Genomic DNA, 18441 nt, shown 5'->3' with positions numbered 1-18441 from the left:
ATTGTCACTTATCCCTCAGTAGCCAAACCTGCCGATGTGAGCCATGCAGTTGTACAGTAATAGCAGAGCTCTCCACATGACCTCACCCTATTGGTAGTTGACCTGCCTGGCTGGTCTAGAGGCAAACCTCTAACTTGTTGGCATATGTTACTTGTGATAGTTTGGGATGAATTATGTAGCATTATGTCTAGCAATCTGTGACAGGCCAATCTTTCACTTCCCACTAAATAGCAAGACATCTAAAAAGCAAGCATCTACATCCCCTAAAAATGGCCATAAGTGCAAACAGAAAACGAAGAAACATCTAGGCACAAAAATGTAGGGGAATTCTTAAGCACAAAGAACATGCTCCCCACTCCCAGTTCAGTGAAGTAGAGGTTCCATTCAAAACTGCCACAGCCATGAAGACAGGGCTTTCTCTTCCCCAGGTCCTAGTGGGTTTCCTTCCCAGGAGGAACGAGTATTTCTCATCTTACCCTTCACTTCCTGTGGCTGTGGCTAAATTCTAGATGAGTGTGGTCAAGAGTTGGGCCTCCTTCCCACTGCTAAATAGTAGTGTGTAAATAAAAAGGGCAGAAGCTCTTTAAAATTTTACTGTATGGGAAGGCATAACATTTCTATTCCCATCCCAAGATATATTCAAATATCTTAAAGAAATCACATATATCATTCTCTCTCCAAAAAAAAACAGATTCTTTGCTTTCATATGAAAGAAAACTAAATAAGCTAAGGACATAGTAATGAGAAATTTTCTGAAATAGAGATAATTTTAACATTTTTGGCAATATTGATAAAACTCAGCATTTTTGGATTTTATTTTATGTCATCATGCTAATCACTAAAATCTGATCATCCCATATTTTATTTTTTACTGGGTTTAGATAATCTAATGTAAAAAAAAAAATCTCCTAGGGGATGAGGATTTAATTTAGTGGTGCTGCCACCTGCCTCGAAAGTGCAAGGTCTTGAGTTCAATCCCTGGTACTAAAAAAAGAAAAAAAAAATCTCCTACTCTTGGTTATGATATGCAAATGCTTATTTTCATTAACTGCTTTGTTTTCTCCCCTTTCCATGGTTGGTAGCACTAGGCCTACATAGGGACTTTTAAAAGTGTTTAGTGAAAAAAAAAAAGTCCTTTGAGTAAACATTCTTTCCAGTTTTCAGTTGAAAAATGGTTGTTTTTTAAGAATTGTGTTGCCAACTGTTCCACTTTTCATTTTGAAAGGTGCATGCTTTTGTTACAGAATTTTTCAAATAGTTCAGGTTAAGGCCAGGTATGTTAGGCACTCTTAGTAGGATTCATTTCTTTAAGAAATAGCAGCTATTTAAAAAGATGAGTAGAGAAAAAGGAAGGGAAGAAAAGAAAATAAAGTAAAACTTTTTCTAAGGATATAGCTTTAGTCATGGGATAGATGCCGATTATTTTTTTCCTCTTCATTGTGAGAAGTGTTTGAAAATCATCTGTCTTGCAGATCATGTATCAATCTTGACCTTGTCATTTTAATCCAATAGTAAATAGAAAACAAATGTTTTTTCCTCTCTAAAAGTATGGTTATGACATCTTGCAGAAGTATTTTCAGTAAGTTAAATTAAAGATGATAAGCTATTTCTTCCTGTTTTGACTACTGTCATTGTGTAGGAGAGGGACAGCATTCCATGGACTTGTTTTAATTATCCTATTGCTATTCACCATAACATCTGCTGGCATTGGCGAGCTTACCTGATGGACCACAAAGAGCCCTGATTTATGAACCCATAATTGACTTTCCAATAAACATTTGTCAAAATAATGTATTAGTTCAGACCAAAGCCTTCTTTATTTATTCATATAAAAGAGCACTTAACTTTCAACAAAGAATTGCCTATCATCAAAAACACTCTATAAATGAATCAAATTTATGAAGACATGGTTTTCAAGGGTGACTGCTCAAAGACTTAAGTGTCTTTTAACTCTTTAGAAGACTGAGCATTCAGACTTGTTTTTACCATGTTTTCTCATATTTTTGTAATTAAATAATGTATATTTTACATTCAAACATTAAGCTGTTATTGAATGAATCTAGTGATCTTTAGAGTATTATATTTAATTATCAATCTAGCATATTTTTAGCAGGCATTATTCTGTAAATATTTCAAATTCTGTCAGGGCGACATATATTTATCTGTATTTAGTTTACTTCTAAGTAAGAATGAAACATATACTGCCCTCTGACTACCTTGTAAAATGGTAAGACCATTGATAAGGGAATTATCATTGATCTTTATTTTAAATATTCAGCTGTCTTATCTGTTCACTTATTAACAAATTAACCATTTTTCTGCTTGAACTAATAAAATATATAATTTATACAGTATATATATCTTGGTACTTTTATACTTAAGGAGTTATAAGGCACTTTATCAGGCAGCATTTTAATATTTAATAGTAACTATTTTTATTGGTCAGCTTTCCCATTGCTGGTACAAAATACTTGACACCAGCAGCTTAAGGAAGGAGATGTTTAATTTGGCTCAGGATTTCAGAGGTTTCAGTCCATGGTCGACTGGCTCCAAGGTAGGAATATCATGGCAGAAGGGTGTGGTGGAGCAAAGCTGTTCATTTCATGGTTGTCAGGAAACAGAGGAGAGGAACACTGCCAGAGAGAAGGGATTAGGGACCAGATGTAGTATCAAAGGCTGTGCCTTCATGATCCATCCAGACACACTGAAAAGTGTTTTTCCTAATCCCTTGTGCAGTTCTCAAGATAATCAAGTTGATAATTTAGCTTAACTATCACACTATTCCATTTTTATTGTGGCAAAATATGCATAATATAAAAATTACCATTTTAAGTACTTAAGTGTACAATTCAATGGCATTAAGTACATTCTATTTACATAGCAATCACCACTAGTTCCCGAACTTTTTAATTTGTGATTTCAAACAGATACTGTACTCAAGCAATAACTCCCCATTTCCTCTCCTGCTAGCCCCTAGTAACCTCTATTATCTACTTTGTGTCTTTATGAATTTAACTACTCTGGGTACCATATATAAGTGGAATCATACGGCATTTGCCCTTTTATGCTTATTTCATTTCACTTATAATTTTTATTTATTTATTTATTTATTTATTTGGTACTGGGGATCAAACTTAGGACCTTGTGCTTGCAAGGCAGGCAATGGAACCACTGAGCTAAATCTCTGGCCCTCACTTATAATTTTTGAGGTTCATCCTTGTTGCAGTATAGAGAATTTGATAGCATAAAGAGTTGGGTTCCTTTGTTATGGCTGGCCAATATTCCACTGTATATATCTCATGTTTTGTTTACCTATTAATTTATTGATGGACACTTGAGTTTTCCCCTTTAGGCCATTGTGAATAATGCTGTTAAGAATGTTGTTGTATAGGCATCAGTTCAATTTCCTGCTTTCACTTCTTATAGAGTTGAATTATTGGATTTTATGATAATTCTGTGTTTAATTTTTTTTCTCATTGAGTTTATTGGTACATTTTAGGTATACAGTACAGTTACATTCATCATTGGAATCTTGTTCCTTTACATGACAGGTCTTGGTTCTCATTTTTTTCCCCTTACCCCTGCCTTCCCATCACCTTCTCTTCCCTTCCCTTTATTTCCTTTTTAAAAAGAATCTTGCTTTACTTTTATTTTTTAATTTTTGGCACTCTCTCTCCCTCCCTCTCTCTCTCTCTCTCTCTCAATATATATATATATATATACATATGTATATATATATTTTTTGGTGGGGGGTGTACCAGGGATTCTTGCACTTGCAAGGCAGGCACTGGAACCACTGAACTAAATCCTCAGCCCTATTTAAAAATTTTTTTTGGTACTGGGTGTCAAACTCAGGGCCTTGTGCTTTTCTTTTTTTTCTTTTTTGGTACTGGAAATTGAACTCGGGCCCTTGTGCTTGCAAGGCAGGCGGCGGAACCACTGAACTAAATCCCTGGCCCCCTTGTGCTTTTGAGGCAGGCAACAGCACCACTGAATTAAATCCCCTGCTCGAATTTTGTTTTATTAAAAGTGTCATTCCTATTGTTTAATATTGGAGTCATCCTGTCATAATATTTTTGAAGATGTTAGCATATAAATAGGTTAATTCAGCTGTGTGTTTTAAGTATATTGCTAGCCACTAATGTCAAAAAATTAAGATGAGGTACGTGATCTTATGGCATCTTTATTTTTTTATTTAAAAATTTTTCATCAGTATATGTTTACAGTACATAATGTTTACATTCCTTGTGTGGAATGGGTACTGTAATATAAGACATCTTAATTCATTTTTTCATTTGCCCTTTTCTCTCTTTCTTTCCCCCTTCCTCTATCTGATTTCTTTCTTCCTTTGAGAAATATCTATCTCCCTATTTCCTACTATCTATCTTTGATTTTGCTCTTTATTTATAGTTCTCAAATCAGTATCTAGTAATAGTCTCATATCTACTGTAAAGTTTGATGAACTCTACTTATTTAAACAGCAAAAACAAATTTGTCATACATTTGTTAGTTCTATAAAAAGGCAGAGTCATCACCAAAATTATAAACATTATATGGTAGATTTTTCATACAGGAAAGTTGATCCAATAACCTTGTGACCAGATTCTGAGCAATTTTGTAAATAGAGGAGTAAAAAGGTATTTAATTCTATAGCAATTTGTATCATTGACATGATCTGAATTAAAAGGAATCTCTGTTCTGCTGGCCAATGTCCTTAGCCTCCTTACCAGCTGCTACAAAAAGTCATTTTATATTCCTATGGCCATTGCCCAGGCTACATAAGAGAAAAGGTATATTTGTATGCAACACTAACCCTCTGACTGCTAATGTATGTTTCTGTGCCTTCTTAGTGTTGCTTTTTGTGCTAATAAAGTATATTTGGTTTACAAAAAAAAAGAAAAAGGAATCTCAGCCAGGGACCTGTGAGAAAGTGTAAGAAGAGGGACAATTGTGGGCTTTCTGAGGGATTCCTATTAGTAGATTCTGCCTAGAACTTGAGTGATATAGCTCAAAACATGTAGGAGAGAACAACCATGAAGGAAGAACTTTGAGAAATGTGAGGCAGTTGCCTTGCTTACTTAGTACACATGTTTGTGGGTCCTTCTGGGCCTTTTCAGGATGCAAATGGACCAGACAACTAGCCTTTTCTATTATATTCCAAGGGTACCCTTGAGTTTGTGTTCTGATGCTTTTCAGCATTTCTAGAGATTTGGGTGTGAGATGAGAGTTTCCCCTGTAGTATGCCTAGCATGCTTCAGGCCTTGGGTTAATTCCTAGCCTATGCGCGAGTACACACACACACTCAGAATTCTCCTTGTGGGTTTCATCTGAAATAGATTTGAGAATTCATAGCTGACTGCTCTGGGCCTCAAGTAGCCTCATCAATATTTTTTTTTCTCATTGAATTTATTGGTATACTAAGGAGACTAACCCAAAGCTAGCTGGAGTTAGAGAAAAATGAAAAGACAGTACAAATGGAATGAAGCCTGTTTACATAAATAATAATGGAAAACATTTCACATATGAAGAAAGATTTCAACATATTGGTAAACAAGGCTTATAGAACACTAATTAACTAAGATGGAAAAAGAAGTTCCCCATGATACATAATAGTCAAAATCCCAGATGCCCAGCAACAACAGAACAATCCAGAATCTTAAAAGCTTAAAAAAAAAAATCACATAGAAAGGTAAACCCATCAGGATTAGAGCAGACTTCTCAACATAGACTTTAATGTGCAGGAGAGTTTAGTGTAGTGTTTCAAGACCTAAAAGCAAACAACTTACATGCTAATATATCCTGCAAGATTATCAAAGTTGATGGTAAATAGGGACATTCCAAAACAAAGAATATCTTAAGAGATACATGAACAAAAAATGAGCACTCCAAAAAATACTCAATATCCTAGACATAGACAACAAAGCCAATAAAATCCAAAATCAGCTTGAATGAATACATCAAGCAAGGCAAGTAATAAGGAAAAGTAAAGGGGTCATCAACATAAAAAGAATGCAGCGATAAATATAAATCAATACCTTTCAGAATAATTCTCAGTGTAAATAGCCTGAACTCAATAAAAAGACACAGATCGGCAGGTGGATCAAAACCAGAATCTAACAGTGTTGCAGTCATGAAATTCATCTAATGCAAAAAAATCCATAGACTGAAGGCCAAAGTTGGGAAACAGTATTCCATGTACCAGGAACCTAAACATCAGCAAAGGTATAGCAATTTAATTCTCAGAAAAAGGAAATCTCAACACAAAACTGATCAGAAGAGGCAAAAAAAGAAGTTATGACATATTAATGTAATGATTCAACAGGAAGAGGAAACAATTATATTTCTGCACCTTACTTTATAAAACAAACATTAATAGACATAAAAGATAAAATAAACACTAACAGAATTGTATTGGGTGACCTCAATGCACAACTTTCACCAAGAGACCCTTCAAATAAACAAAAAAAATCAATGAAGACATATCAGAGCTGAGTCACATCTTTCAACCAATGCACTTAATAGATATCTACAGAGTGTTCTACCCTATTACAACAGAGCCTACATTCTTCTCAGCAGCACATGGAACTTTCTCTTAAACAGACCACATACTAGTCCACGAAGTCTGCTTAAATTAACATAAAAGAACCCAAATCAATGCATGTAAGCTATGAGAATACTGTGCACTGAAATCAATCACAAAAGAAACCATGGAAGATTTATAAACACCTGGAAACTTAATAATACACCCCTGAACCCTCAATGGGTCATGGAAGAAACCAAGGAAATCATAAAATAATCCCTGGAACCAGATGACAGTGCCCACCAGAACCTATGGGACACAATAAAAGCAGTCCTAATAGGGAAATTCATTTCAGTCAATGCTCACATTAGAGGGAACTCAAATAATCTGATGATTCTTGAGATAATAAAAAACCAAAAAACAATTCTAACCAAAATCTAATTTAAGAAGGGAAATAATAAAAATCCAAACAGAAATTAATTAAATTAAAATAAAGGAAGCAAGGAATCAAAGAGCTGATTCTTTGAAAAAATAAAAATAAATAAACCCTTAATCAAACTTACCAAAAGAAGGAGTTAAGGGTTAAAGCAATGCAGTTCTAAATGAAGAAGATAAAATCACAATGAACACTGCCAAAATCTAGAAAATCACTAGCAACTACTTTGAAAAATTGTACTCCAAAAGATTTATTATAGTATTAGTGTACAGGAGTGCTATTGTTTTTTATATGTTGATTTTTCCAGCTACATTGTTGGATGTGGTTATTCTAGAATTGAGAATCTGGAAGAAATAGACAAATTCTTAGATGCAAATGAGTTACCAAAATTGAATGAAGGACACAAAAAATGCTGAATAATCCAAAAACAACCAATGAAATTGAGGCAGTAATAAAAAACCCTACCAATAAAAGCCCAGGACCTGGTGGATTCACCGCTGAATTCTGTAAGATCTGCATGAAGGATATAAAACCTACAGTACTCCTCAAACTCTTTAATGAAATTGAAAGGGAAGGAGTGCTTCCAAACTCATTCCTGGAAGTGAGCATCACTCTGATTCCAAAAACAGACAATGACTCAACTAAAACAGAAAACTATTGGTTAATTTCCTTAATGAATGTACATGAATAAATCCTCTGTAAGATATTGGCAAGAACAATGCAGCAAATCATCAAAAGGATCATAGATTATGCTGAAATAGATTTAATCCTGGGGATGCAAGGATAGTTCAACATATACAAATCAATAAATGTAACATCTCCTATAATCAGGAGCAAGGACAAATATCACATGATCATATTAATAGATGCATAAAAAGCTTTTGACAGAATCCAATGCCCATTCATGATAAAACTTCTGAAGAAAGTAATTATAGAGGAACTTTACCTCAATCTGATAAAAGCCACTATGACAAACGTACTGCCAATATCAGATTAAATGGGGAGAAGTTGGCAGTGTTCCCTTTAAAATCAGGAACAAGACATGGATGTTCACTATTACTACTCCTGTTTCAGGGTACTACTTGAAACTTCAGCCAGAGCCATCAGGCAAGAAGAAGAAATAAAACGGATATATATAGGATAGGAAGAAATAAAATCATCACTATTTGCAGATGACATAATTATTTATATTAAGACCAAAAAAATTCCACCAAAGGCTTCTCAAATTTATAACCACACACTCAGCAAAATAGCAGTATAGATATATAGATATATATCTATCTATAGCTATATAGATAGATAGCTATAGATATAAAAGTATATAGATATAGATAGATATATAGATATAGATATAGATATATATAGATAGATATTGCAGCAACAGTGTACTGGAAGATAAAGTAGATAATTTTTGAAGATATAGGAATAGTCAAAGACTTTCTGAAAAGAACAGCAACTGCACAAGAAGTGATATTAAGAATCCACAAATGAGATTATGTCAAATTACAAAGTTTCTGCACAATAAGGGAAACCACCAATAGAGTGACTAGACAACCTACAGAATGAGAAAATTATTTTGCCAGCTACATGTTGGACACAGGACTAATACCTAGAATCTTTGAAGAATGCAAAAAAACAAAGAACAAAAAACAAATTAGATCCCCTTCAAAATAAAAGACCTAGTGAAAAAAAGTGCAACTAAAAGGAATACACATTTTGCAGAAGAGGAAATACAAATGGCCAAAACTCTTTTGAACATTAGAGAAATGCAAGTTAAAACAACACTGAGATTTCATCTTCAGAAAGAATGGCTACCATCAAGAAATCAAATACTAGCCAATATTAGCAAGGCTGTGGTGAAAAAGGACTCCCCCAGATTGTTGGTGGGAATATAAACTAGCATATCCATTGTTGATTGTTACTCAATGGAGTTCTGAGTGGTTGATTTGTTGTTACCCAAGAAATGATTACTGATGTTAAATCAAGTAAATCATAATTTGATTGTTATAGCTGAAGAAATTTGTCCAAAGAAAGCACATTTATTTAAGATTATTATCTTTTTAATGACTCAGACAATATCAGTAGTTAAAAACAAGGCAAATGATGTCAAGTGATTTTCTGTGGCTTCTGGTATCAGCATACTGTAGAGATACATACCAGCAAATCCATGTTTATCATGGAGCCATTCACAATATATAGGTGTTAGAATTAGCCTGAGTTGCTGTCAAGGGATGAATGGATAAAGAAAATCTGGTATAATGCTCACACTAGTGTATTATTCTGCCATAAAGAAGAATGAAATCATGTTATTTGTAAGAAAATGAATGGAACTGGAGATCATGTTAAATGAAATAAGCCAGACTCAGAAAAAGAAGTATCACACACATTTTCTCATATATAGATCCTAGGGGTAAAAAAGATGAAGCAGACTGGGATAGAAGGGAGTCTCTTACAGAAGGAAAAGTGGATCTTGGAGAGAGAGAAGAGTGTAAAGTAGGGCAATGGGGGAGAATATGATAAAAGCATATAATATACATGTATGAACATCTTATGGTGAACCCAGTATTTTGCAAGAATGAATATGAACTAACAAGAACCCACCAATGCTATAGAGATAGAAATACCAACATGAATAGTTTTGTACTATTTTCTCCTAGACAATTACATAGCATTAATACACTATCGTACATTTAGTCTGGCGACAAAGAAACAAAAACGCCCCCCCAAAAAACTACAGTGAGACTCCATCTCATTGTAGTTGGAATGACTGTAATAAAAAAAGAAAAAAGTGCTGAAGAGGATATGGAGAAAAAGGAACCTTTATGCACCAGTGATGGAGATGTATATTAGTACAACCACTATGGACAGCAGTATGGGAGTTTCTAAAAAGAACTAGAAATAGAGATACTATGTGATCCAGCTATCCCATTCCTAAGTATATCTCTATAGACGATGAAATCAGCATGCCAAGGAGATATCATTTAATCACAAAGAAAAATGAAATCCTGTCATTTACAAAAAAATGAATGGAAGTAGAGGACATCATGTAAGAAACAAACAAATATGGAGTGATTTCTATCATATTTAGAAACTAAAAAAAAGAAAGAGAGGAAAAGAGATGGTGGAGTAAAAGCTAGCACCAAATTACAGCCTCTCCAGGATCTGGAATCGAGACACCTGGAAAACAACAACTTAGCAAAGAGAAAGAGCCATGAGAACCAAGAAAGAGATGATAGGAAAGCCAGATCTCAGAGAAATGAGGAAACTGAAAACAATGCAGAGAAAAGAATGAAGGGGTCTGGAATGCTAATCTCAGCTCCAGGAAAGGGAGTCTTTTCTTTCCAAACACAGAGTCTGGAAAGGGTTCTTACCCTCAGGGATAAAAATGGAAACTGATCTTACAGAAGCTAGATGACGCCCCCGACCCCAAAATTATAGGAATAAAGGAAAAAGTAGAAGATTCAAAAGTTATAAAAAATTTATTTACAAAAGTCACAGCAGAAAAAATTTTCAAATCTAGGGAAAGAAATCAATACAAGAAGCATATAGGGTCCCAAATAGCCACAACCAGGAAAAAAAACCTCTTCTGGACACATTATAATCAAAATTCTAGAAATTAAACACAAAGAGAGAATACTAAAGTGTGTAAAACAGCAACAACATCAATTAAAAAATGGAATAAGCCTAAATAACCTAATGGTGCATTTCGAGGTCCTGGAAAAACAAGAATGTTCCAAATCTAATGCCAGTAGGAGGAAAGAAATTATAAAGATCAAAGTAGAAATTAATGAAACAAATTAAAAATATTTTAAAAAATCAATGAATCAAAGAGTTGATTCTTGAAAGGGATAAATAAGATTGATAAACCTGTAGCCAAAATTAACAGAACAAGGTAAAAGAAATGTAATTAGAAATAAAAAAGCAAAGTCACAACAGACATCACAGAAATCCAGTGGATTATAAATAAACTTGGCTTGGGCCAAGAATACATTTTTCAAGCTCAAGTTCTCACTGATCCCAACTCCAGTAGGTCCCACCTACTGACAATACATTTATCCATGAACTCATCAATGGATGAATCCTCTGCTGAATGGAGTGCTCTCATTATCAAATTACCCTTCAGAAGGCTCATCTCTGAATATGTGAGACTTTTGGGGGATATTTTAGATCTAATCCGCAACATTCTTCCCCTGGCTTGCAAAAGGCTCATGTTGATCTCATTATGCAAAATGCATTTAATCCATCTTTAAGAGTCACCAGTTTTAACAGTTGCAGCATTGACCAAAGTGTCCTCTGAGATTTAAGGAAAACTCTTAGCAATGAGCTCTTGTAAAAATAAAAAAGAAAGATAATTTTTTTCCAATATACAATAACACAGGTTAAACATTCCCATTCCAAAATGGAGTAACAGGGGACATAGAAAAGAACCAGAGGAAAGCAAGACTAAAACCCAGAAGGGTAAACATTAAATCTTATAGCTTCATGCCCAGCATCTGGGGCTGGTTATAATGAGATATGAGATCCAAAAGACTTAAGCAACTCCACCCGTGTGGCCTTGCTGGTGGCCTGTCTTTGGGGTCTGCTCTGCTTGCTGCCTGAAGCTTTCATCTGCAGACTTTTCACATTTTTGGCATCTCCATCTTCTTAGAGTTCCCACTGTACCTTTGACTTTACTCTCATACCTTCAAGCACCACTCTCATCACTCTCTCCTGTCAAGGAATGTGACCCTGTCCACACATTTTTGTCTGGCTTCCCAGGTCTTGTGAAATCTTGGTGGAAGGCATCACAACCCCATAACTCTTGCACTCTGCATGCCTAAAAAACCAGCATCATGTAGCTGATGCCAGTGTCTTCTGACAGCTAGAGCTGCAGTGGCTTCTGGTGTCTGGGTGGATGAGTACAGTGAAATAAATCTTAGGGAACCAGGTCATTAAGTGGCCCTTTTTAAGCAAGGGGTCTAGGGGGTTCTTCTCAAATGAAAGATTTCTGGTTTTGCACCTTTGAGCTTCTCTTCGTAAAAATCACTATCCAAAAAGGCCTAACTATAAATATATGACGCTTCTGGGGACATTTTAGGTCTATGTAAGAACAGTGGAATATTGAAGTCTCCAACTCTTATTTGGAGTTGTCCATTTCTCACTTAAAATTTTTATTGGTACATTTTAGATATACAAAATGACAACATTCATCACAGAGAATTTGTACCCATACATGATATATTTTGCTTCTTTTATTCCCATTCCCCTCCCCTCAACCCCTTCTCCCCTCCTTACCTATGAAAGCTTTGTTTCAATTTTCTATTTCTATTCTTTTTTCTTGTCCTTTCTTTCCTTCTCCCTCCCCTCTCCTTTGTTCCTCTTCTTTGAACATTTTCTTCCCATTTCCCAATGTCTATTATATATTTTGGTCCTTATTTACACTTTTGGTTTCTCATAGCAGAGAAACAATGTGGTATTTAAATATATGCATCTGATTATTTCACTTGAGAGTATGGTCTCATGGTGCATCCATTTAGCTAGAAAAGTCGAAGGCTTAACCTTCTTTATGGTAGAATACTACTTCATTGTTTGATGGGAAAACAATATTCCATGTGAAAGGAACCCAGAAAAAAACAGGGGTAGCTAATTTATCTGCAGACAAAGTAGATTTCAAGCCAAGACTGAACTGATTAAGAGAGACAAAGAGGGGCACTACATTCTTATAAAGAGAACAATCCAAGAGGAAGAGATAACAATCATAAATATATATGCACCAAATACTAATGCACCTATCTAAGATAAATATTAATAGAGATGAAATATTAATAGAGATGAAAAATCAAATAAACAGTAGTACAAACTCACAAAGAGAGAACCAGGAAAACAACATCTTTCTAAATAGCACCCCCCACAAAGAAATACCTAGGAGTCAGTCTAATGAAAGAAATAAAACATCTTTACTTTGAAAACTACAGTAGTCTGAAAAAGGATATCAAAGAGGATTTCAGATATTCCCTGTTCTTTGATAGGAAGAACCAATATAATGAAAAGGGCCATACTTCCAGAATTGTTATACAGATTTGATGCAATCCTGATCAAAATACCAGTAGCATATCTCACAGAATTAGAGAAAACAATCCTAAAATTCAATTGGAACAAGAAGAGAGCTAGATTAGCTAGCGAAAGCAATACTAAGCAAAAAAGGCAAGGAAGGGGGCATTACAATCTTTGACTTGAAATTATACTACAAAGTTACTGTGATAAAAACAGCAAGGTACTGACACAAAGCAGACCCGAGGATCAATGCAACAGATTAGAAAGTGCAGAAGCAAATGCAAACATATTCAGCTACCTTATCTTTAAAAAAGGAGCCAAACATTTTCACTGGAAGAAAGGTAGTCTCTTTAATAAATGATGCTGGAAAAACTGGCTTTCCACATGTTGAAAATAGAACCTAGACACATATTTTTCACCATACGCTAAACTAAAATCAAAGTGGATCAAAGATCTAACTATTAAAACATAAACACTAAATTTTGTGGAAGGTAGAATAGGAAGAACTTTTGAAGACATAGGTGTAGGCAAAGATTTTATGAACAAAACCCTAGTTGTACGAGAACAGACTTCATTCTCAAAAAATTATTATTTATCCTATGCAGTAGATCCCTGAAAGAGAAATTACAATTTTCTTCCTGAGAAAACACGTTTTTCTTCTTAAAGAAAAGCAAATTAAATGATACCTGTATTTCTAAAAGTCTTTTGTTAATTTTTAGTTATAAAAAGATGATTTTGACAAATTTTTTCCATTTTTCTTTTTTATTGAAGGATAAACTTTTCTAAGTCCTTACTCTATTTTTATTGTCACTCTGCAATCAATTTTGATGTTAGAAAACACTACTTTTTTATTTGGCATTCATGTTTCACCATTTAGTGCTCAGAATGGGAATGGCCAAATACTAAGTGTTTATTCAGAAATTCAGAATTAATCAATATCAAGTGGCTCAGAGCTAACAGAATTCATCATTCTACCTCCGGATTTGTAAAAATATATAGCTTTTACCATTCACTGAAAGTTTAAGACAAAATTCCTCTAGATAGTCTGAGATGCTAAAATTCACAGAACACTAAGAATACTAATAATTATACTGTAGTATAATTCCATTGTTAAATCATGGACAAAATTATGATGGCTATCAAAGTTGTTATTGGTATTATAGTTTCTTTCAATTCTTTATAAGCCCTTTAGCACATTTTAGGAAGAAAGGTGTATCTTTTCACTACTGATCTTTATTTATGTACATTAAAAAAAGAATTTAAAATTATTTTCTATCATGGATTATAGAATAAGACTCTTATGGTTTCTAAGTGTTTAGAATAATCTGCAAAAATCTATATTCTTTCTAAGATACTTTGACACTGATGAACTCATCTATCTTTACTTTATCCCAGTGATAAAACATTTCCTATGTAACTGTTCAAGACAGATGATTTATGGCTTTTCAATTTTGAAAATTTCATATTTAGTGTCACATTAAACTTTTCTAAACCATTCTTTATGTATTAGCTTCTTAAGAAAGGACAAAGGAAAATGCCACACCCCATATTTAGCTCCTTCCCTTCCCTGAAAACCAACATTTCTCTTAATGGCACATTCCTTTTCTGAGGGCATAGGTCCAGTTCTCTCATGTAATTTTGTTTTTTTTGTTGTCTTTTTTTGGTACTGGGGATTGAACTCGGGTCTTTGCGCTTGCAAGGCAGGCCACCAAAGCACTGAACTAAATCCCCAGCCTCTCATGTAATTTTGTGTAAGAGGATGTATTATAAACATTTCAGGCTTTCTTTGTCATGTGGTCTCACTTCTGTTGTTGTATGAGAAAGCAGTCACAGTCAATATGTATGTCTAATAAAAGGAGCAGCCACCAATTTCGGCCTGTGGAGTAGCATGGGTGGCCAGGCCCTACCCAAGAACAGAGAAATATATGGGAGCAGTTTGGAAGAAACTGGTCTCTAGTCAGAACCTAGCAGTTAACCTGAGGTTGGACACTTTGAATTCAGTTATCTTCATTTAGTTAAGATTCTTCTACTAAAACTCACTACATCATCATGCTTTTTATCAGGAATAATATATCCTCATTTAAGAACTTGCTTAAGCATTGTTAGTGAGAAATTCAACTTTAAAATTAATAAAAAATATCCATACAATTTAATTAAAAAAACGAAAAATATAACAGAATCAAAACATTTGAAATAAGCATACTCACTACCCACTCCAGTTAACTCATTTAAGACATACCAACTATAGAATATCAAAAACAAATTTGGAAGTATAATTACTTTAAAATACACTATTTCCACTTTTGTCAGTATTTTACATTTATGCATATATTCGGTAGTGGAAGCAGAATTTCTGTCTAAAAACATTATCTCCCTAAAATCTTGAGGTGTATATTAGAGCCAGAGGTAATATCTGACATATAAAACTGTAGTACAGGTCTTTCAAATTTGGCATTTTACTGGTACAATACAATGACCAAAGTATGTAACTGTATAGTGTCTAGACATCCTAGTAAGAGCCATTATTTTCTTAGATGTAGAATGATTAATACATATTCTACAAGGGACAGTGAAGTTAGTAATTCTATAGGACATATCTGACATAATTTCAATTGTACAATAACACGAACAACTTTGTTAAGGCCATGTTTTATTTGCTGCTTAATGGACAAAAGGCAGCGTAATTTATTTTCAAGTATTTTCTTGAAAGCCTGTGCTCATAGAAATCATGAAAAATTGGAAAGATTGTTAAATCTCTGAAACTTTAAATATATCTTACGCAATCTTGTTTGTACAAAAATATGTTAAATATAAACATAAAGCAATCATGATAATTTTATGCAAATCTGCTTTATGTGATCTTTAGTTATAGATAAAAGTTTCTTGGTTCTGTTACTTGTGAAAAAGATCAATATCAGATTTAGTTACTATCTATTGGCAAAGGGCCCTAAAAAGCTTACTTTAGTATTAATTTTTCACAGTGTTTATGTGTTGCCTAATTTGAGATCATCTAAACACTGGAAACAAAAGAAGAAAAGGGCAGTTATGTTCATAAACCAACAAATAATTTGGCTGTAATGTATCATAAAACACAAAGATAGCCCACACAGCAGTACAACAAACATTATGCACTACATACTCTCACATGGGTGCCCATGCACGCATGCACCCACTCACAGGGCGAAGCCTACTGACGCGCTGCTTCCAGTTCTATATTCAGCTGTGCATTCTTTCTTACTTCATCAAATGAATAGCTTTTGGTCACCATTCCATTCTTGAATGGAAGTTTGCAGAAGATCCTGACCATATTCCTCAAGGTCTTCCTTTCCTTCCTCAAGTGTAACAAAATTCCCCGCTGGTAAAGATAACTGGCCCTTTTTGGGTCTTTCATTGGTATCAGCAACTGGGTCCTTGAAGACATTAAGCCCAAGGCCATTGGTGACAACATAGTTACACTTCAAGGAACAATTCAGGAGATCTCTAGTTAACTTCTGCAGCAAAACTCCACCAAAACCAAAGGCAACATTTTCAACGCCCCACTTTTTTTGTTTCGTGCCTTCTATAATCTCTTTTAGGGTATTAATATCTACTCCATCCCCTTGATTAACTCTAAGATAAGGTGGCAGCAACTTGTAGCCTTTTGAGTTCTCAGTAACAGGAAATTTCTTACCTAAAATGTCTAAAACTTTTAATACAGTATCAAGAAGATTTCCAGAATCAGGTCTGATTATTAGTGTTGCCTCAGTACTTCTTGACAACATTAAATGTCTTAGATCTTCACCCCATATTTTCTCCCATGCATTATAAATGTCATAGCTATTGCTGGCCACAGATACAGGAACTGATGAAAATTGTGTTACTATATGTTCAAAAGCATCTTTTTCATGGTCTTTTCCCCAAGCTGTTATCACATTATGTTATGCTATTGGAGCAGAATAGCCTGGAACAGGGTCTTTTGTGCCATGGTATTTTTAAATTAGATCATTTCCCGCTAATGTATCTGTTCCTTTGAAGTTAACTAAATGAGCAGATGCCCCTATGCCAGTAGTCTCTTGGGAAGAGACTCATCATGTAACTTGTATTCCAGACTATCTAAATTACCAGAAATTTAAAAAAATATTTGGCCAATATTTTCTTCTGTTTTCCAGAATCTGTGGCCACTGTGATTGGATACCAGGATTGAACTAGAGTAGTCTCAATCCAATTTGTAAGCCAGTAGTACTCTGTATCAGTGTTTTCCATGGTGAAGAGAATATTTTCTTTGGGAATAACAGCTGTCAGGAACAGCCTTTACTTCTCTAGGGAGATACCCATCATATTTCTCAAGAATATAGTTCCATCCCTTTTCATTAAAGACATCATCCTGAAAATGTTCTTTGTACACCTCTTTGGCTTCCTGGATTTTCTCTTTGGTCACATCCTTACTTTGGAGTTTTCAGTCTTCTTTTCACAACATTCAAACTAGGAATAAACTTTGCTTGTGTTGGGTGGATATTGTTTAAAGTGCGTGACCCTGTAGGAGTCCGTGACCAGGAGAATGTTGAACTCGGCTTCTGCTGCAGCATTCATCTCTGGCCGGAGTGGAGGGGCCACGCTCCCATGTCATTTTTAATTACAGGGCCCTGGACCTTAAGGACTAAACACACTACAAAGCTAAACAGGAGCATATGATCTCTGATTCTTGGCCCAGGCTTCCAAGTTTTAAATTTCAGCTTCACTAGTTACCACTGTGCAATCTTGGAGGACTCATTGACTTCTCTACGCTTCAGTTCACCATCCATAAAATGGTATTGGTTCAGAGGTTCAAATGGCGGGCTCAGGATTATGCCTGGCATAGATTAAGAAGTATGTAAAGATCAGCTTTTGTATGTGCTATAAGAAATGCATGTACACATAATTTGACCAATACTATCAATACTGACACTTCCTAAAAATTTCTTATTGCATATGGGTAAATAAAATTTAAAGTTATAGAAGGTGGTGATAAGTGTAAAACATTTTAATAAGAAGCACAGGGCCGGGGATTTAGCTCAGTGGTTCGGTGGCCTTCCTTGCAAGTGCAAGGACCCGAGTTCAATCCCTGGTATCAAAAACAAAACAAAACAAAACAACAAAAAAAAGAAGCACAATCTTTAAATCTGTAATGATGAGAAATGACATAGTAAAGTCCTTTGAGCCCTGTGGATAAAAACAATTTTATAATAATAGTTTACATTTGTAATGTGCTTTTAGCCTTTAACCACTTTCTCATCTTATTTATTTATTTATTTATTTATTTTCTCTCATTGAGTTTATTGGTACATTTTAGGTATACGGTACAGTTACATTCATTATTGGGATCTTGTACCTTTACATGACAGGTCTTGGTTCTCATTTTTTATTTAAGCACATGGGATCATTGTGGCTGGTTTTAAAAGTTTTTTCCAGTCATGGAAGAGAAACTCTAGGTCAC

General features: G+C 34.7%; 1 pseudogene; it reads right to left on the bottom strand.

Moving 5' to 3' along the window:
• Positions 1–16176: 16176 nt before the first annotated feature.
• LOC104851724 lies at positions 16177–17558 on the bottom strand (annotated as a pseudogene).
• Between the last annotated feature and the right edge of the window lie 883 nt (positions 17559–18441).

This window comes from Fukomys damarensis, unplaced genomic scaffold (genome assembly GCF_012274545.1).
Source record: "Fukomys damarensis isolate Sample0158 unplaced genomic scaffold, DMR_v1.0_HiC HiC_scaffold_5, whole genome shotgun sequence".
Classification (NCBI taxonomy): Eukaryota; Metazoa; Chordata; class Mammalia; order Rodentia; family Bathyergidae; genus Fukomys; species Fukomys damarensis.
This window is presented reverse-complemented; position numbering and strand designations above follow the sequence as displayed.